Source organism: Oncorhynchus keta, chromosome 5 (assembly GCF_023373465.1).
Source record: "Oncorhynchus keta strain PuntledgeMale-10-30-2019 chromosome 5, Oket_V2, whole genome shotgun sequence".
NCBI lineage: Eukaryota > Metazoa > Chordata > Actinopteri > Salmoniformes > Salmonidae > Oncorhynchus > Oncorhynchus keta.
Genome location: NC_068425.1, coordinates 9,867,318 through 9,885,760, shown reverse-complemented (window position 1 = coordinate 9,885,760; position 18,443 = coordinate 9,867,318). Strand labels below are relative to the sequence as shown.

At 47.3% G+C, this 18,443-nt stretch overlaps 1 pseudogene; it reads left to right on the top strand.

Moving 5' to 3' along the window:
• The first annotated feature begins 826 nt into the window (after positions 1-826).
• The window catches only part of LOC118384146 (rho GTPase-activating protein 23-like), a 47,645-nt pseudogene continuing 30,028 nt past the window's right edge, over positions 827-18,443 (top strand).

Genomic DNA, 18,443 nt, shown 5'->3' with positions numbered 1-18,443 from the left:
TAGTGAGTTTCTAGAGAGAGGATCAGGGCATGAAGCCGTAGCTTTGTCAGACTCACCATGGTCACCTGCCTGCCACTCAGGACCCTTGGAGGTTTGGTGAGAACTCTGCTGTGTGTGTCACTGTTTGTTTTAGTGTTTGTGTGTGAATTCATGACTTAGTGTGGGGGGCATTGTCAAATTGATGTCCAATTGCAGCTGTTTTATTCTGTTGCACTCTGTCTCTTTTCTTTGTGTTTGAAATCTGACTTTTTTTGAGGGGGCCCCTGAGTGGAGGGGGGGTGGAAGTTGAGTGCTGGCATCATAGCTGTGTCACGGTGTCTGTGTCTCTTTCACACATACACAAGCGCCATTAAACTCCCTGTACACACACACACACACACAGGGCAGGACAGAGCCACAGGGACCTGCTGTTGGATTTAGGCAGACCACATCACCAGCCTACAGTTAAACTCCATCCGGACCTCAAGAGTGGAGCACAGTGTCGGGGCCCGGCCCTCAGTGTTCACAGTGTACATGTTGGATGTTGTGTGTGTTTGGCTCTCTCAAAGTGGATTTTGCGTGACAGATTGGAATGATCGTGGAGTGAGGGATCACACGGAGCAGAGTGCAGACAGGAGGGAACAGAGGAGGGAGAGCGTGAACGAGGGACAGAGACGGAGCGAAGGATGAATTGGTAGAAGTGAAGCCGGACAGCGAGCTGGAGGCTGACAGAAGGAGGGGAAAAAAAGAGATTCTGGAAGAGAGAGACAGGGAGGGCGGGAAAGAGAGAGAGCGAGAGGAGGAGGGAGGACAGAGGAGACAGAGGAGCCAGCCCTCTAGCTGTGACAGTTTGTGTGTTAGGGTGGTTGACAGACACAGTGGCTTTGTGTCCTGCTGAACACTACTGGACAGGACACTGCTGTGCTGGGAGAGGAGAGGCACTGTCAGTTAGTCTTTCAGTCGCTCTGTCAGTCAGTCAGTCAGTCAGTCAGTCAGTCAGACCGTCTGTCTGTCTGTACGGAAACTAGACCTCTCTGCTACCACTCTGTCGTACATCTGCTCTCCAGGACGTCTTTAATATCATTTCAGGGCCTAGGACGCCTCACCACGGCATGCGTGCACCCCCCAGCGTGAGTGTGTGTGCCTTGGAAAGCTCCTTCACGTCCTTGGAGGTCTGGAGTTTGAGACTGTGATGTGGAACTAAAGGCATGTATCTGGGGACGTGCCAGCATCAGGATGGAGAGGAACACCGAGGAGAACAGGGGACTAGACTGAACTGAGTTGGTTGGAACTATTGGGATTTTTTCTTTCTTTTCAGGGATGATCTTGGTCCATCTGAAGAGCTACTCAGCCCTCTTGGCTTCTGCTTTCACTGATTGGTTCATCTCAATGGAAGTATGACTTGGCCAGAGAGGATGTAGGTGTTACACTGACACCGGCGTAATTTACTGGAAAATAGCGATAGTTTGTGCGATAGTGTCAAGACTTTGCCTCCTCCTGTGTGTGGCAAATGTTGGAATCGGGTCGGCCCGTGTTGGGTAATCTCTGTGCCCCCATGCCCGCGGCTATGCCCCCTTACCCTGCTCTACCAACTAGGTCAGAGTGGTGCTTCCAGAATCCCGTAGGAGTGGACTGTAGTGCCGCCGAGCCTCGCTGTATCTGGTTGGCAGTGCTGCGTGGTGCCCCCTTGCCCTCGCCCCCCACCATGAGGCCAGTCCTGGTCGGCAGCCGTGCCCAGCAACATTCTCACCAGCCCAGGGTAAGGACTGTGCCCAGTGCCCACCACACCCCTGCAAGGTGGAGGTTTGTGGGTCTACCTCAGAATCTCAGTTGAGGTATCCATATAGTTATGTGGAACTGGTGTTTTGCAAATTGTGCAGTGTGTATGCTTGTTTGTGTGTTAGCGAGATAGAGCTTCTCACGTGTTTTTCTCTGTTGGTCACAGGAGGTTGGTGGCACCGTAATTGGGGAGGACGGGCTCGGGGTAATGGCTGGAACGCAATGAGTGGTTTCCATGTGTTTGATGCCATTCCATTCGCTCCGTTCCAGACATTATTAAGAGCCGTCCTCCCCTCAGCAGCCTCCACTGGTTTGTATGTGGCAGTGTGATGCTGAATGTGAGCGACAATAATGCAGTAATCATTAAGCATCAGCTATAGTTGTGTTGTCCTCTTTAGGGGGTTGTGCCATATTGACTGTTTCCCCCTGGAGGGGCGTTACTAATTAGTGAGTTAAGGCAGATGAAGGGGCTTGTTATGTGGCAGTTTGAGGGGGGGTGGAGGGACAATGCGCCCTCCAGGCCTGCATTTTTCAGGGCATCTCTAATCCATGTGCACTCAGTGTGTGTGCGTGCGTGCGTGTGTTTAAGCGCAGTGTGTGTTTGCTTTCTCTCTCTGTCTCTCTCTCAGACATGCAGTTGAGAAATGGCGTACAGCATCAGTCCTGTAATCTCAGTATCTCCCTCTGTAATTGTGTTGACCAGGATAGTAACACCAGTAATGTGTACAGCATCAGTCCTGTAATCTCAGCCTGCTCCCTCTGTAATTGTGTTGACTAGGATAGTAACACCAGTAATGTGTACAGCATCAGTCCTGTAATCTCAGCCTGCTCCCTCTGTAATTGTGTTGACTAGGATAGTAACACCAGTAATGTGTACAGCATCAGTCCTGTAATCTCAGTATCTCCCTCTGTAATTGTGTTGACTAGGATAGTAACACCAGTAATGTGTACAGCATCAGTCCTGGAATCTCAGCCTGCTCCCTCTGTAATTGTGTTGACTAGGATAGTAACACCAGTAATGTGTACAGCATCAGTCCTGTAATCTCAGCCTGCTCCCTCTGTAATTGTGTTGCCTAGGATAGTAACACCAGTAATGTGTACAGCATCAGTCCTGTAATCTCAGCCTGCTCCCTCTGTAATTGTGTTGACTAGGATAGTAACACCAGTAATGTGTACAGCATCAGTCCTGTAATCTCAGTATCTCCCTCTGTAATTGTGTTGCCTAGGATAGTAACACCAGTAATGTGTACAGCATCAGTCCTGTAATCTCAGCCTGCTCCCTCTGTAATTGTGTTGACTAGGATAGTAACACCAGTAATGTGTACAGCATCAGTCCTGTAATCTCAGCCTGCTCCTCTGTAATTGTGTTGACTAGGATAGTAACACCAGTAATGTGTACAGCATCAGTCCTGTAATCTCAGCCTGCTCCCTCTGTAATTGTGTTGACTAGGATAGTAACACCAGTAATGTGTACAGCATCAGTCCTGTAATCTCAGCCTGCTCCCTCTGTAATTGTGTTGACTAGGATAGTAACACCAGTAATGTGTACAGCATCAGTCCTGTAATCTCAGCCTGCTCCCTCTGTAATTGTGTTGACTAGGATAGTAACACCAGTAATGTGTACAGCATCAGTCCTGTAATCTCAGCCTGCTCCCTCTGTAATTGTGTTGACTAGGATAGTAACACCAGTAATGTGTACAGCATCAGTCCTGTAATCTCAGCCTGCTCCCTCTGTAATTGTGTTGACTAGGATAGTAACACCAGTAATGTGTACAGCATCAGTCCTGTAATCTCAGCCTGCTCCCTCTGTAATTGTGTTGACTAGGATAGTAACACCAGTAATGTGTACAGCATCAGTCCTGTAATCTCAGCCTGCTCCCTCTGTAATTGTGTTGACCAGGATAGTAACACCAGTAATGTGTACAGCATCAGTCCTGGAATCTCAGCCTGCTCCCTCTGTAATTGTGTTGACTAGGATAGTAACACCAGTAATGTGTACAGCATCAGTCCTGTAATCTCAGCCTGCTCCCTCTGTAATTGTGTTGACTAGGATAGTAACACCAGTAATGTGTACAGCATCAGTCCTGTAATCTCAGCCTGCTCCCTCTGTAATTGTGTTGACTAGGATAGTAACACCAGTAATGTGTACAGCATCAGTCCTGTAATCTCAGCCTGCTCCCTCTGTAATTGTGTTGACTAGGATAGTAACACCAGTAATGTGTACAGCATCAGTCCTGTAATCTCAGCCTGCTCCCTCTGTAATTGTGTTGACTAGGATAGTAACACCAGTAATGTGTACAGCATCAGTCCTGTAATCTCAGCCTGCTCCCTCTGTAATTGTGTTGACTAGGATAGTAACACCAGTAATGTGTACAGCATCAGTCCTGGAATCTCTCAGTATCTCTCTCTGATGGGAGTAGACACATTTTCATCCATCCAGTAGCCTGATAGACTTTACTGTTGCCTGTATGCCACTGAGTGTAGGGTTTAAGGAGAGTTTGGGTTATTATGGCTCAGATCTGTGGAAGTATACTGAACAAAAATATAAATGCAGCATGCAACAATTTACAGTTCACTTGGCAGCCAGGCCCAGCCAATCAGAATATGTTTTCCTCCACAAAATGGCTTTATTACGGACATATAGATTAAAAGCTCGGGTTCGACAATTTCATTGGTTAGACAAACAATACGAGGATAATTATGCAGATAGTAATGTAGTGCTAGCCTCGGCACTCCAGTCCTACCTATTTCCCCCATGGGGTGTAGGTTAGAGACCGTTTTGGAGAGGGTGGGTGAGGGGGGTATGTGTTACTGGAGATTCATATTCAGCAGAGTTGCTCGAGGAGAAAACCCTGTTTAACTGATGTGACATCAACTGACTCGATCTGACAGAGGGCTAAGACAGGTTCTTGAGCACACACACACACACACACACACACACACACACACACACACACACACACACACACACACACACACACACACACACACACACACACACACACACACACACACACACAGAGACAGACAGTGGAATTCAGACGGTTGTGTAAAAGACAGAGACGTTATTGTTGAAGCTGTGCGTCAGGTTTGCTGAATGACTGTTTATACTCGATTGTGAAATACTGTATGTGTTTAAAAGGCTGCCATGGTGCGGCTGGCCTACCGGCACACAGTCCGATGTCGGCTGTCATGCTAGTTTGAACTAGGATGTATTCTGGCTTGGAGAGGAGCTGGAGTAGAGACAATGATAGAGGTGGGAGGGCCTTTGATACACAGTAGCTAGGGCCCTGGGTTTTTCCTGATCTGACCAGGAAGAACTATTGAACCTTAAAGTAGCAGTGCTTGTCACTTCTTCAGTTTGTACCCCTTTCTCTTCTCCCGTCCCCCATCCACCCATCCGTCCCCCATCCACCCATCCGTCCCCCATCCACCCATCCGTCCAGCTCTCAGACCAGTGCTACGGAGCGGACAGTGGGTCTCTGGATTAAAAGCGTGTCAGCGTTTGTAAACCTCTGTAAAGCCCAACTTTTCAAACGGGATGCAGCTCTCAACTGTTTGAAAGACCATTGTTCCCCCAGTGTGTGTGTGTGTGTGTGTGTGTGTGTGTGTGTGTGTGTGTGTGTGTGTGTGTGTGTGTGTGTGTGTGTGTGTGTGTGTGTGTGTGTGTGTGTGTGTGTGTGTGTGTGTGTGTGTGTGTGTGTGTGTGATGTCTTTCAGGCATTCCTTTTCTTCACCATCATTTGCAACCGCTGAACTAAAATATAGCTTAACAATCACTTCATAACTACCATCGTTAGGCTGGGGATGTACTGCCTGATATGAATGTTCGAGTAGTGGTGAGATGGACACCTGTCTGCTGCCCACCCCAATAGCAACACAATGTGGTTATATAGACTAGAGGTCGACCGATTATGATTTTTCAACGCCGATACCGAGTTATTGGAGGACCCAAAAAAAAGCCACTGCCGATTAATCGGGCAATTTTTTAAGAATGTATTTGTAATAATGAGAATTACAACAATACTGAAAGAACACTTATTTTAAGTTAATATAATACATCAATAAAATCAATTTACCCTCAAATAAATAATGAAACATGTTCAATTTGGTTTAAATAATTCAAAAACAAAGTGTTGGAGAAGAAAGTAAAAGTGCAATATGTGCCATGTAAGAAAGCTAACGTTTAAGTTCCTTGCTCAGAACATGAGAACATAGAAAGCTGGTGGTTCCTTTTAACATGAGTCTTCAATATTCCCAGGTAAGAAGATTTAGGTTGTAGTTATTTTTGTAATTATAGGACTATTTCTCTCTATACCATTTGTATTTCATTAACCTTTGACTATTGGATGTTCTTATAGGCACTTTAGTATTGCCAGTGTAACAGTATAGCTTCCGTCCCTCTCCTCGCTCCTACCTGGGCTCAAACCAGGAACACAACAACAACAGCCACCCTCGAAGCAGCGTTACCCATGCAGAGCAAGGGGAATAACTACTCCAAGTCTCAGAGCGAGTGACGTTTGAAACGCTATTAGCGCGCACCCCGCTAACTAGCTAGCCATTTCACATCGTTACACCAGCCTAATCTCGGGAGTTGATAGGCTTGAAGTCATAAACAGCAGAGCTGCTGGCAAAATGCACGAAAGTGCTGTTTCAATGAATGCTTTACAAGCCTGCTGCTGCCTATCACCGCTCAATCAGACTGCTAAATCAAATCATAGACTTAGTTATAACATAATAACACACAGAAATACGAGCCGTAGGTCATTAATATGGTCGAATCCGGAAACTATCATCACGAAAACAAGACGTTTATTCTTTCAGTGAAATACGGAATCGTTCCGTATTTTATCTAACGGGTGGCATCCCTAAGTCAAAATATTCCTGTTACATTGCACAACCTTCAATGTTATGTCATAATTACGTAAAATTCTGGCAAATTAGGCGGCCCAAACTGTTGCATATACACTGACTCTGCGTGCAATGAACGCAAGAGAAGTGACACAATTTCACCTGGTTAATATTGACTGCTAACCTGGATTTCATTTAGCTAAATATGCAGGTTTAAAAATATATACTTCTGTGTATTGATTTTAAGAAAGGTACACATTGGAGCATCGACAGTCCTTTTTCGCGAATACGCACCGCATCAATTATATGCTACGCAGGACACGCTAGATAAACTAGTAATATCATCAACCATGTGTAGTTAACTAGTGATTATGATTGATTGTTTTTTATAAGATAAGTTAGCAACTTACCTTGGCTTACTGCATTCATGTAACAGGCAGGCTCCTTGTGGAGTGCAATGTAATCAGGTGGTAATCAGGTGGTTAGAGCGTTGGACTAGTTAACTGTAAGGTTGCAAGATTGAATCCCCCGAGCTGACAAGGTAAACAATCTGTCGTTCTGCCCCTGAACGAAGCAGTTAACCCACCGTTCCTAGGCCATCATTGAAAATAAGAATGTGTTCTTAACTAATGGCAAAATAATAATAATAATCGGCCAAATCGGTGTCCCAAAAAAATACTGATTTTCAATTGTCATGAAAACTTGAAATCGGCCCTAATTAATCGGCCATTCCGATTAATCGGTCGACCTCTAATATAGACGAATAGGAATTATGGGAAATATTGTGTATGGATTCCTGGTGGCCCCACGTGGCATTTTAATAGGAGTTCTCATTATGGTGCCTTTAGTGCTAATTATCCGAATTAATGGCATGTGGCAGGGCTCCTCCGTATTGTGTCATTTGTGTATCATGATTAGCCTATTCATGTGAGTTTGTCCTAGAATCGCTGCTTTTTAACTACGGCTGTACACACCATTTCTATTCATATACTGTCCATACTGTCTTTACACACCACTATATGTATGTACAGTATATTTATATACATACGTATATATTTATATGCCGGTCTCTGACATTGCTCGTTCTGATATATCTTAATTTGTTTCTTTTATTTTTCTGGATTATGTGTGTATTGTTGTATTATTGCACTTATTGTCGTTGCTAGAAACACAAGCGTGTTCGCTGCACCTGCAGATCTGTGTACGCGAGCAATACACTTTGATTTGATTTGAGAGATCTAGGCAGATGTCAGAGAAGTGCAGAGTGAAGTGCCAAATGTTCCCCTTTTGGATTAGCTAGACTAGAGAAAGGTTTCCTTGTGGCCATGGAAAGACTATTAGATATAGCCTAAATACAGTCAGGTTTTACATAAGCTGACAGACAGATGTAAGTTTAATCAATGATGCTAGACCTCGTGTCTGGAGTGTAACCTAGAGGCTGGAGTGTAACCTACTGTAGTTAGATGGAGACTTGTTGTGGGGGTGTTTAGTGGAGAATAGTCAGGCAGTCACAGACGTCACCCACACACTCAGGGTCAGGCAGGCAGGCTGACATGCAGTGGGAATCATCTCTGGCCCAGAGCTCCAGTCTCTGTGTTTGGGGTAATCACAGGGTTTGGTATTCTCAGCGCCGGGAGGGGCTGTGCGGTCGAAACCAGCGTGCTGGAACCTGTCTCGCCCTTGGCCCAGCCTGCTCTCGCTCCTGCCCTCTCCACTCGCTCCTTCCCTCTCTCTATCATTCTCTCCTTCCATCGCTCTCCTCACCCCCTCCTTGCCAGTCCCCGTCAGTGTGTGTTTCAACATGCCTCAAACCAACCGCCCACTCTGGAATTCCCTCTGGCTAGTCTCTTTCTTTCTCTCTTCATATCCTAAGCCTACTCTTTCATTTTCACTCTCTTCAGCTCCCTTCTCTTCCCTCACTTTCATGCATCTCTCATTTAAACTTTCTCCCTTATTATCCTCATGCCTCTCGTCTCTCATCTGTTTATGAAATGTGGGAGAGTTGCCTGGGCATTGTGAAACGGTGAGAACAAGGTTACATCATCACCTGTATGGAGAGCTGTGCATCAAGCAGGAAAGAGGAGAGGAGGACAAAGAGAGGATGTGTTGTAATGGTCACTCCAGCTGGATCATATGGCAAGAATTTATATGTGGGGATGGTGGAGGGGAGGAGCGGTAGAATGGGAGGGAGGGAGCACAAACACCCAGCCCCCTGGGGTTTTGTATTTATAGGTGCTCTGTATGCCTGGTTATCCCTCCTCTACGGTACCACACTTCCTGTCCCCAGCCTGCCACTTCCTGTTGTTGAGCGGACTGGGTGATTGGCCCTGCAAGGTCAGAGTAGTGTGGAGGGGGGGGGAGGGGCACAGGAAGTGAAATATAGGGTTTGCGTTGGGGGTTAACCCCTTACACGCGTGGGAACTAACCTATATGGATAGGGCTGAATTTAAATGTTTTTTTTTACAGAAGAAATATGGAAAGCATATCCATAACCATGGTAGCAATTCAAAGGGAACCATTTGGAGATTATGGGGAAATGATTAGACCAGAGGTGAGGACAGTTCATCTGACACAAAACTGAATCCAAACATTACACTGTTGATTTTATGTATGTTTTGCTTTTACTATACTTTTTGTTTATAACGAAATCTGAAAATACTCTGAACACATTCAGTAAAATGATAAGAACATTTCCTGGAATATGTGGGGAAGATGCAACATAAGACATAAAAAGAAACATGGGTTTGAGTCAGAGGACTGACTGGTGTCTCCAAGTGGCCAAACACCTCTCCAAAGTGTACACAGTTCCTAAGTCGTTTCAACACACTTTATGACTCAAAAAAAGAGTCTTCAACTATAAGGTGCTTTTTGAGCTCTCCTAGCTGTGCCGTTGAGGAACTAGAGCACACCTGTAGTCGTTTTGGTTGGAACACAACCCTGCATCCCCGCCATCACACAATTACCGTTTTTGTTTACGCAATCCAAAAACGGTCCGTTATAAATCCCAACGAAATGTGAAGTGCACACTTGTATGACGTCAAGGCAGTATTTATTATCACTTTCAACTTCTCATCTTTCAAAATACGTTGAGTCCTCTTCATTTACTTCCCTCATTCCGACAGCGACAAATTTGCGCCAGAGTTGCCCAATTAGTGGGAGAGATGGGGCCAACTTCATCACCAGGTGCTCAGGTTCAGAACGGATGTCAGTCAAAACCCTTAAAGTGCTGTCGAAGTGGAGACCCTGAGCTCTGATGTCATGTATTGCATGTTACGGTGCAGCCACTGCGTTCCAATTTAGGCACTTGTCAGTGTCCAAATCTGACATTTTCAACACGCATACTGGTACGAGTATGAAGGGCTACAGCCAGCTGGGGGCCAGCCATGCTCACCACTCACCTACTAGCATTAAAAAAAAAAAAACGCACACGCACGCAAACACACGCACGCACGCACGCACGCACGCACGCACGCACGCACGCACGCACGCGCACGCACACGCACGCACGCACGCACGCACGCACGCACGCACACACACACACGCACGCACACACACACACACACACACACACACACACACACACACACACACACACACACACACACACACACACACACACACACACACACACACACACACACACACACACACACACACACACACACACACACACACACACACACACACACACACACACACACACACACCCTCAGAGTGGAGAGTCAGGAGGAGAGACACCGGTACAGTTAAATAACTGGACTTCCATAGAGATGAGTCCAGAGGTAAAGGCTCATTTACGTTTAGGAAGGTTGTCTCCCTCCCATCCCTGTTTGGTCAGGTGGTTGTGTTTGAATGACATATGTGGGTTGGAGCAGCAGCATCAGGGTATTAGTTCTCACGTGTATCTGTCACGTTTGTTATTTGCCTTCTTTGGGGAAAATGAGTGGCAATCTACTCAGGCTCACCCTGACCCTTTCACACCACGCTGGTGCAAGGTGACCAAGGTCAGTCCTGATTGATTATAGACATTCCTTAATTGTCTAGAGTTCCGTCCTGAGCATTCCTGGGTGAGCTCAGGACGGAACACCCCCCGCTCCCCTCCGTCTAGACCTGGGCTCTTCCTGACAGCGGCCGCACCCCCCAGGACCCCTTAGTGGTTTATGGGACATTGTTGTGGTGCTGGGTGCCATGTGGGGACTGCCTGACCCTATAGGCCAGCCGTGCTCAACTCTCACCTACTAGCATTAAAACATATGGATACACACCTACACTCATTGTCCGCCAGTCTCCCAGGACAGAAACAGACACATTCCTATTCTTGCCTGCAGGGGAAGTCACTAATGAAGTAACCAGCAGCCCATTAAGTGGTGATGTCACTCTGAGGCCTGGCTCTTGTAGCATGGATGTCGTTTGACCTTTGTTCCAGTTCCATAAAGTTATGAAAGTTTTTCCTGGGAATACTTGGTGGAAGGAGGAACTGGTTAAGTGTTGATGGAGTGTTGACCGTTGGAGTGACGTAAGTGATTTGTTTTGGGGGTATGACCTGAGTCTCACATGTTTTTATTCTCTTTCTGTTTAACAGGCAAAGGGTTGGAGAGATGGGCTCTCCTCGGCCGGTGACAACCCTCGGCCTGCGATGGGGGCGGGAGGAGAGGGGGTTGGCTTTGGCTGGCAGGGTCCCCGGACGCTACTACTCCAGAAGAACTCACAGGGCTTCGGCTTCACGCTGCGCCACTTCATCGTCTACCCACCAGAGTCTGCCCTGCACACCAGCCTCAAGGTATCACCACTGGACAAGACACCAGACAGTGACAACTGGGGCTTTTAAAGAATAATCCACTCAAATCTACAGATTCCTATGATTTACGTTGTTAAATAACGCTAATATGTGAGAGCAACATATGTTGTGAAGAAAAATTGCATTTCGTCGTTTAGAATAAATTAGGAAGCAAAAAACATACTTGTAGAAATCTGCAGTGCTCAGGTTGACTACAAACCCCATAATGCAATGCTCTCTCTAGAAAGGCTGTCTGGCTAGCTAAAAAATTGCTACACACAATAGCACCAAAGTCAATATCAGCATGTGAAGTAGTTACAGTAGCTAGTTGTAAAATCCCTGAAACAAACTGCACTATCAATTTTGGCATTTTATTAGGAGCCCCATTATCCTTTGCGAAAGCAGCAGCTACTCTTCCTGGGGTCCACACAAAACATGAAACATGACATAATACAGAACATTAATGGACAAGACCAGCTCAAGGACAGAACTACATTGATTTCAAAAAGGCACACGTAGCCTACATATCAATACATACACACAAACTATCTAGGTCTAATAGGGGAGAGGCGTTGTGCCGCGAGGTGTTGCTTTATTTAGGAGTTACAATATCACCATGTTCGACATGGTAGCGATTGCATTTCTAGCGCAAAGCTGTGTGAGTCCGGTTGCTATGGCAACTCGAGGAGAAAACGGGTTTGTGCCATGGTCGTTGAAGGAAGAAAGGTTATTCATTTGAAGGTGCACTGTGAACTTTAAGGACATTTCAACAAAATATAGACTTTGTTTGTGACGATATAGACAGGTGGATGTGTTCTACTAGTATGCCCCTATTTGCTTATTTGGCGATATGGAGTGTTCAGGTAATTGTTTTAAAAGCGTCATGAAATGTGATAGTTTGTTATCCCTATTTCCAGGGACGAGAACCGTATCATGATGAAGTATCTCGTCACATTTCATTTCTAGGGTGGATTATCCCTTTAAGACTGAGCCAATCAGATCGCCGGGGCAGTAAGACAGGACCAATCAGATCACAGGGCAGGAAGGTCGTAGATCAATCCGAACACAGGAGCAGTAAAGGTCAAGAGAATCAGGACACAATCGGGGGACAAGCCAAGCATAGCCAATTAAATGCAGGGATTGAACCAGTGTAGCCAATTAAAGTGTTGGGGTAGACTCATATGAGTTAATCAGATTAGGGACATAGACAGATGGATGTCACAAGAAGAGCCCTGTCATTAGAGTAGAGATGGATAAGCAAGCGAAGGACAGAAGGGGAAGGGTGATACACAACCTCCATACTCCTGTAGGACCGATTTACGGAGAGAGAGAGAGAGAATTCCATTAAGTCTGTTATACTGTCTATGGACAGACAATTGCACCACAGCCAGTGTACCTTTTGGCTCGCGAATACCTTTTTCCAAAAGGAGGACACTGCTGTAAGAAACAGTACAGGGACAACAACGGTGTTTACTGAAAGACATGTCCTGTCTTAACTATACAGCCATTCAGCATCATAGATAACAATCTCATCAGAAAAAGCATCATCCCGGTGGGTGTTTTGTTTTGTTCTCTGAGTTGTCGGGCAGGGAGGGGGGGGGGGGTTACAGCCAAAACAAGGGCCCTATTATGATGAACCCCCTCCCCCCTTCAACCCCCAGCCCAGCAGCTGCAGTAAGGACAGGACACAGTCCTTGTGTCCCAAAAATGGCACCCTATTCCCTATATAGTGTACTACAGCCCCATGGGCCCTGGTTAAAAGTAGTGCACTATAAAGTGAATAGGGTTCCATTTGGGACACAGTGTGTCAATCGGCTCTGTTGTCCTGGCCTGCCTGGTACCGCTTTCATATTACCCCCAGCCTGGACCGGCAGTACCATGCCCTCTACCAGAACCACCACGGACAATGGGCCCACTGCTGCCTGTCCTGTCCTGTCCCCAGGGTCACATGCTGCTGTGAGGGGCAGCGAGTGGCACAGAGAACGCAGCCTTCTGTCCCTACCCATCTGAAGGGGCCTCAGAGGTGACTGCCCATCATTGGGGCCACATCAAAGACCTGTATGATGTGACTCCCTTCATCATGGACACATGCCTGATGATTGTCCTAACGGATTGATCAGTGCATGCGTGACAGCTGTCCCTAACCCTACATCTATATCCACAGAGCAAGAGAGAAAATCAGAGAGAGATGTAGAGATGAGGATAGTGCATCTCCATCTCTCGGTCCTCAGCCCCACCACAGGCCCCACCACACACCACATGTGTTCAGCCGGGTGGTCAGCTCAGCTGGGGAGTCTCCCTGGCTCCTGGGTCTATTCTGGGGCGGCAGCCCTCCTTTCTCTGGCCATAAACCCCCACTATTGTCTGTGGAGGCAGGAATGAGCCCACTCAGCTCTGCCTAAAGCCAGGCAGGAGCCAGTCACCCCAAACTGTCCACTCAGCTCTGTGTGTGTGTGTGTGTGGTGTGTGTGTGTGTGTGTGTGTGTGTGTGTGTGTGTGTGTGTGTGTGTGTGTGTGTGTGTGTGTGTGTGTGTGTGTGTGTGTGTGTGTGTGTGTGTGTGTGTGTGTGTGTGCCGTGTGTGTGTGTGTGTGTGTGTGTGTGTGTGTGTGTGTGTGTGTGTGTGTGTGTGTGTGTGTGTGCCTACATCAGTCTATCACCCTGTGTGTTCAGTGCTGCCCTCGTCTGTCTGATGCAGACAACTACACGTGTTTGGCTCTGTGTATGACATCACCACCTGCAGACAGTCAAACCTGTCTGAGTGTCTCTGCTGTGTGTGCTGAACATTAGGAGCTCCTAAACCAGAACAGGTGTGTTTGTTTGAGAGAACTGGCTGGGATACCACTGAAGTCACTCTTCACATGCTAATCAGCTTGTAAAAAAAGATGGTTCACGTGCCATGTAGCTTCACATGCTTAATCACCTTCTGAGAATCCAGAGGCGAGCGAGTAAACTCCCATTGCGTGTTAGCAAGAAGAATGGAAGATAAACATTGGAAAATAAAATTGATGACCTGCGATTAAGATTATCCTACCAACGGGACATTAAAAACTGTAACATCTTATGTTTCACCGAGACGTGGCTGAATGAAGAAACGGAAAATATAAATCTAGCAGGATTTTCCATGCACCGGCAGAACAGAGGCGCTACCTTTGGTAAGACTAGGGGTGGGAGTGTGTGTCTTTTTGTCAATAACAGCAGGTGCATCTAATATTAAAGAAGTCTCAAGGTATTGCTCGCCTGAGGTAGAGTACCTTATGATAAGCTGTAGACCACACTATCTACCAAGAGAGTTCTCATCTGTATTATTCGTAGCCGTCTATTTACCACCACAAAGCGAAGCTGGCACTAAGACAGCTCTCAACCCACTCTATAAGGCCATAAGCAAAGAAGAAAATGCTCACCCAGAAGCGGCGCTCCTAGTGGCTGGGGACTTTAATGCAGGTAAACTTAAATCAGTTTTACCAATTTTTTTACCACCATGTCACATGTGCAACCAGGGTGAAAAAAATCCTAGACCACCTATACTCCACACACAGAGATGCATACAAAGCTCTCCCTCGCTCTCCATTTGGTAAATCTGACCATAATTATATCCTCCTGAATCCTGCTAACAAGCAAAAACTGAAGCAGGAAGTACCAGTGACTCGCTCAATACGGAAGTGGTCAGATGACGGGGATGCTTTGCTACAGGACTGTTTTGCTAGCACATACTGGAATATGTTCTGGGATTCATCCAATCGCATTGAGGAATACAACACCTCAATCATCGGATTACTCAATAAGTGCATCGATGACGTCGTCCCCACAGTGAACGTACGTACATATCCCAAACAGAAGCAATGGATTACAGGCAACATTCGCACTGAGCTAAAGGCTAGAGCTGCCGCTTCCAAGGTGAGCAACACTAATCCGGACGCCTGTAAGAAATCCTGCTGTGCCCTCAGACTAACCATCAAACAAGCAAAGTGTCAATACAGGATTAAGATTGAATCCTACTACACCGGCTCTGACGCTCATCGGTTGTGGCAAGGCTTGAAAACTATTATGGACTACAAAGGGAAACCAAAACGCCAGCTGCCCAGTGACGTGAGCCTATCAGATGAGCTAAATGCCTTTTATGCTCACTTCGAGGCAAGCAACACTGAAGCATGCATGAGAGCACCAGCTGTTCTGGATGACTGTGTAATAACGCTCTCGGTAGCCAATGTGAGCAAAACCTTTAAACAGGTCAACATTCACAAAGCCGCTGGGCCATACGGATTACTAGGACGTGTACACAAAGCATGCGCAGACCAACTGGCAATTGTCTTCACTGACATTTTCAATCTCTCCACACTGCCCTTTCTCACCTGGACAAAAGGAACACCTATGTGAGAATGCTGTTCATTGACTACAGCTCAGCATTCAACACCATAGTGCCCACAAAGCTCATCACTGAGCTAAGGACCCTGGGCCTAAACACCTCCCTCTGAAGGGGAGCAGGTCGAGTTTCAAGTTCCTTGGTGTCCACATCACCAACGAACTATCATGGTCCAAACATACCAAGACAGTCATGAAGAGGGCACGACAAAACCTTTTCCTCCTGAAAAGATTTGGCATGGGTCCCCAGATCCTCAAAAGGTTATACAGCTGCACCATCGAGAGAATCCTGACCGGTTGCATCACCGCCTGTTATGGCAACTGCTCGGCATCTGACCGTAAGGCATTACAGAGGTAGTGCCATCCAGGACCTAAGCTTCCTGCCATCCAGGACCTATATAATAGGCGGTGTCAGAGGAAAGCCCATAAAATTGTCAGAGACTCCAGTCACCCATGTTATAGACTGTTTACTCTGCTACCGCACCAGACAATTTACATTGACCCCCCCCCTCCCTTTTGTACACTGCTGCTACTCGCTGTTTGTTTGTTTGTTACATATGCATAGTCACTTTGCCCCCACCTACATGTACAGACTACCTCAACTAGCCTGTACCCCTGCACACTGACTCGGTACTGGTGCCCCCTGTATATAGCCTCCACACTGACTCAGTACCGGTGCCCCCTGTATATAGCCTTCACACTGACTCGGTACCGGTGCCCCCTGTATATAGCCTCCACACTGACTCTGTACCGGTGCCCCCTGTATATAGCCTCCACACTGACTCTGCCTCCACACTGGTGCCCCCTGTATATAGCCTCCACACTGACTCTGTACCGGTGCGCCCTGTATATAGCCTCCACACTGACTCTGTACCGGTGCCCCTGTATATAGCCTCCACACTGACTACTGGTGCCCCTGTATAAAGCCTCCACACTGACTCTGTACCGGTGCCCCTGTATATAGCCTCCACTCCCTGTACCGGTATAGCCTCCACACTGACTCGGTGCCCCCGGTGCCCCCTGTATAAAGCCTCCACACTGTCTCGGTGCCCCGGTACCCCCTGTATATAGCCCCTCCACACTGACTCTGTACCGGTGCCCCCTGGTAGCCTCCACCCCCTGTATAAAGCCTCCACACTGACTCTGTACCGGTGCCCCCTGTATATAGCCTCCACACTGACTCTGTACCGGTGCCCCCTGTATATAGCCTCCACTCTGACTCTGTATATAGCCTCCACACTGCCCCCCACACTGACTACCCCCTGTATATAGCCTCCACACTGACTCTGTACCGGTGCCCCCTGTAGCCTCCACACTGACTCTGTACCGGTGCCCCCTGTATAAAGCCTCCACACTGACTCTGTACCGGTGCCCCCTGTATATAGCCTCCACACTGACTCTGTACCGGTGCCCCCTGTATATAGCCTCCACACTGACTCTGTACCGGTGCCCCCTGTATAAAGCCTCCACCACTCACCGGTGCCCCCTGAGCCTCCACTCTGACTCTGTACCGGTGCCCCCTGTATATAGCCTCCACCACTCTGTACCGGTGCCCCTGTATATAGCCTCCACACTGACTCTGTACCGGTGCCCCCTGTATATAGCCTCCACACTGACTCTGTACGGTGGTGCCTCCACCCCTACCGGTGCCCCTATATAGCCTCCACACTGACTCGGTACCGGTGGTGCCCCCCCTGTATATATAGCCTCCACACTGACTTTATGGTGCCCCTGTATATAGCCTCCACACTGACTCGGTACCGGTGCCCCCTGTATAAAGCCTCTTTATTCTTATTGTGTTACTTTTTATTTTAGTCTACTTGGTAAATATTTTCTTCTTCTTGAAACTGCACTGTTGGTTGAGGGCTTGTAAGTAAGCATTTCACGGTAAAGTCTACACTTGTTGCATTCAGCGCGTGTGACAAATAAGGTTTGATTTGATATGTTTTGCACAGAGACAGACACTGCATGAACAAGATCTGAGGGGACACTTTGAGCGTTTGGCAGCTTCCATTCACACAAACAACCACACGTGCACACCAGGGGAGGCTGGTGGGAGGAGCTATAGGAGGACTGGCTCATTGTAATGGCTGGGATGGAATAAATGGAGCGGTATCAAACGCATCATACATACGGAAACCACATCCTCACCCAACTCCACCCTTCCTTAACACCTGTGTCATTCTGGTTTCCTGGAAAGAGGTGGACGTTCTGTGAACTGGTGTTTAGGCTGCCATGGAGCTTTGTTCCCTGGGTGACATTGTCCGTATGAGCCTGGATATCAGTGTTGATGTTGTTTTTCGTTGTCTTCACAGGACGAGGAGAACGGGAATGGAAAGGGTAAGTCGTCTCCCTCAGTCGACACCATCGCCACTAGACTCTGGTGTCTCGACGATGTCACCGCCACTCCTAGCCAGGGTCCCCCTCTAGCTACACTGCTTCCCCTGCAGGAGAGAGCCCCACTGCTGCCAATGACCTTGTGGCCCCAAAACACTGTTCCTAGAACAGTTTGATTCTTTAGCTTGTAATTCCCACTGCTAAGAAAAGGTGGAGTGAACCTGAACTTGAACCTGTGCATAGAGTTGTCCTTTTATTGAGTCTCAATTGGATTATTGGCGGTATTTATGCTCATGTCATTATATTGACGATTATAGTATAATTCCACTAGGCTCACACTGGTTCACTGTTGTTTGCACA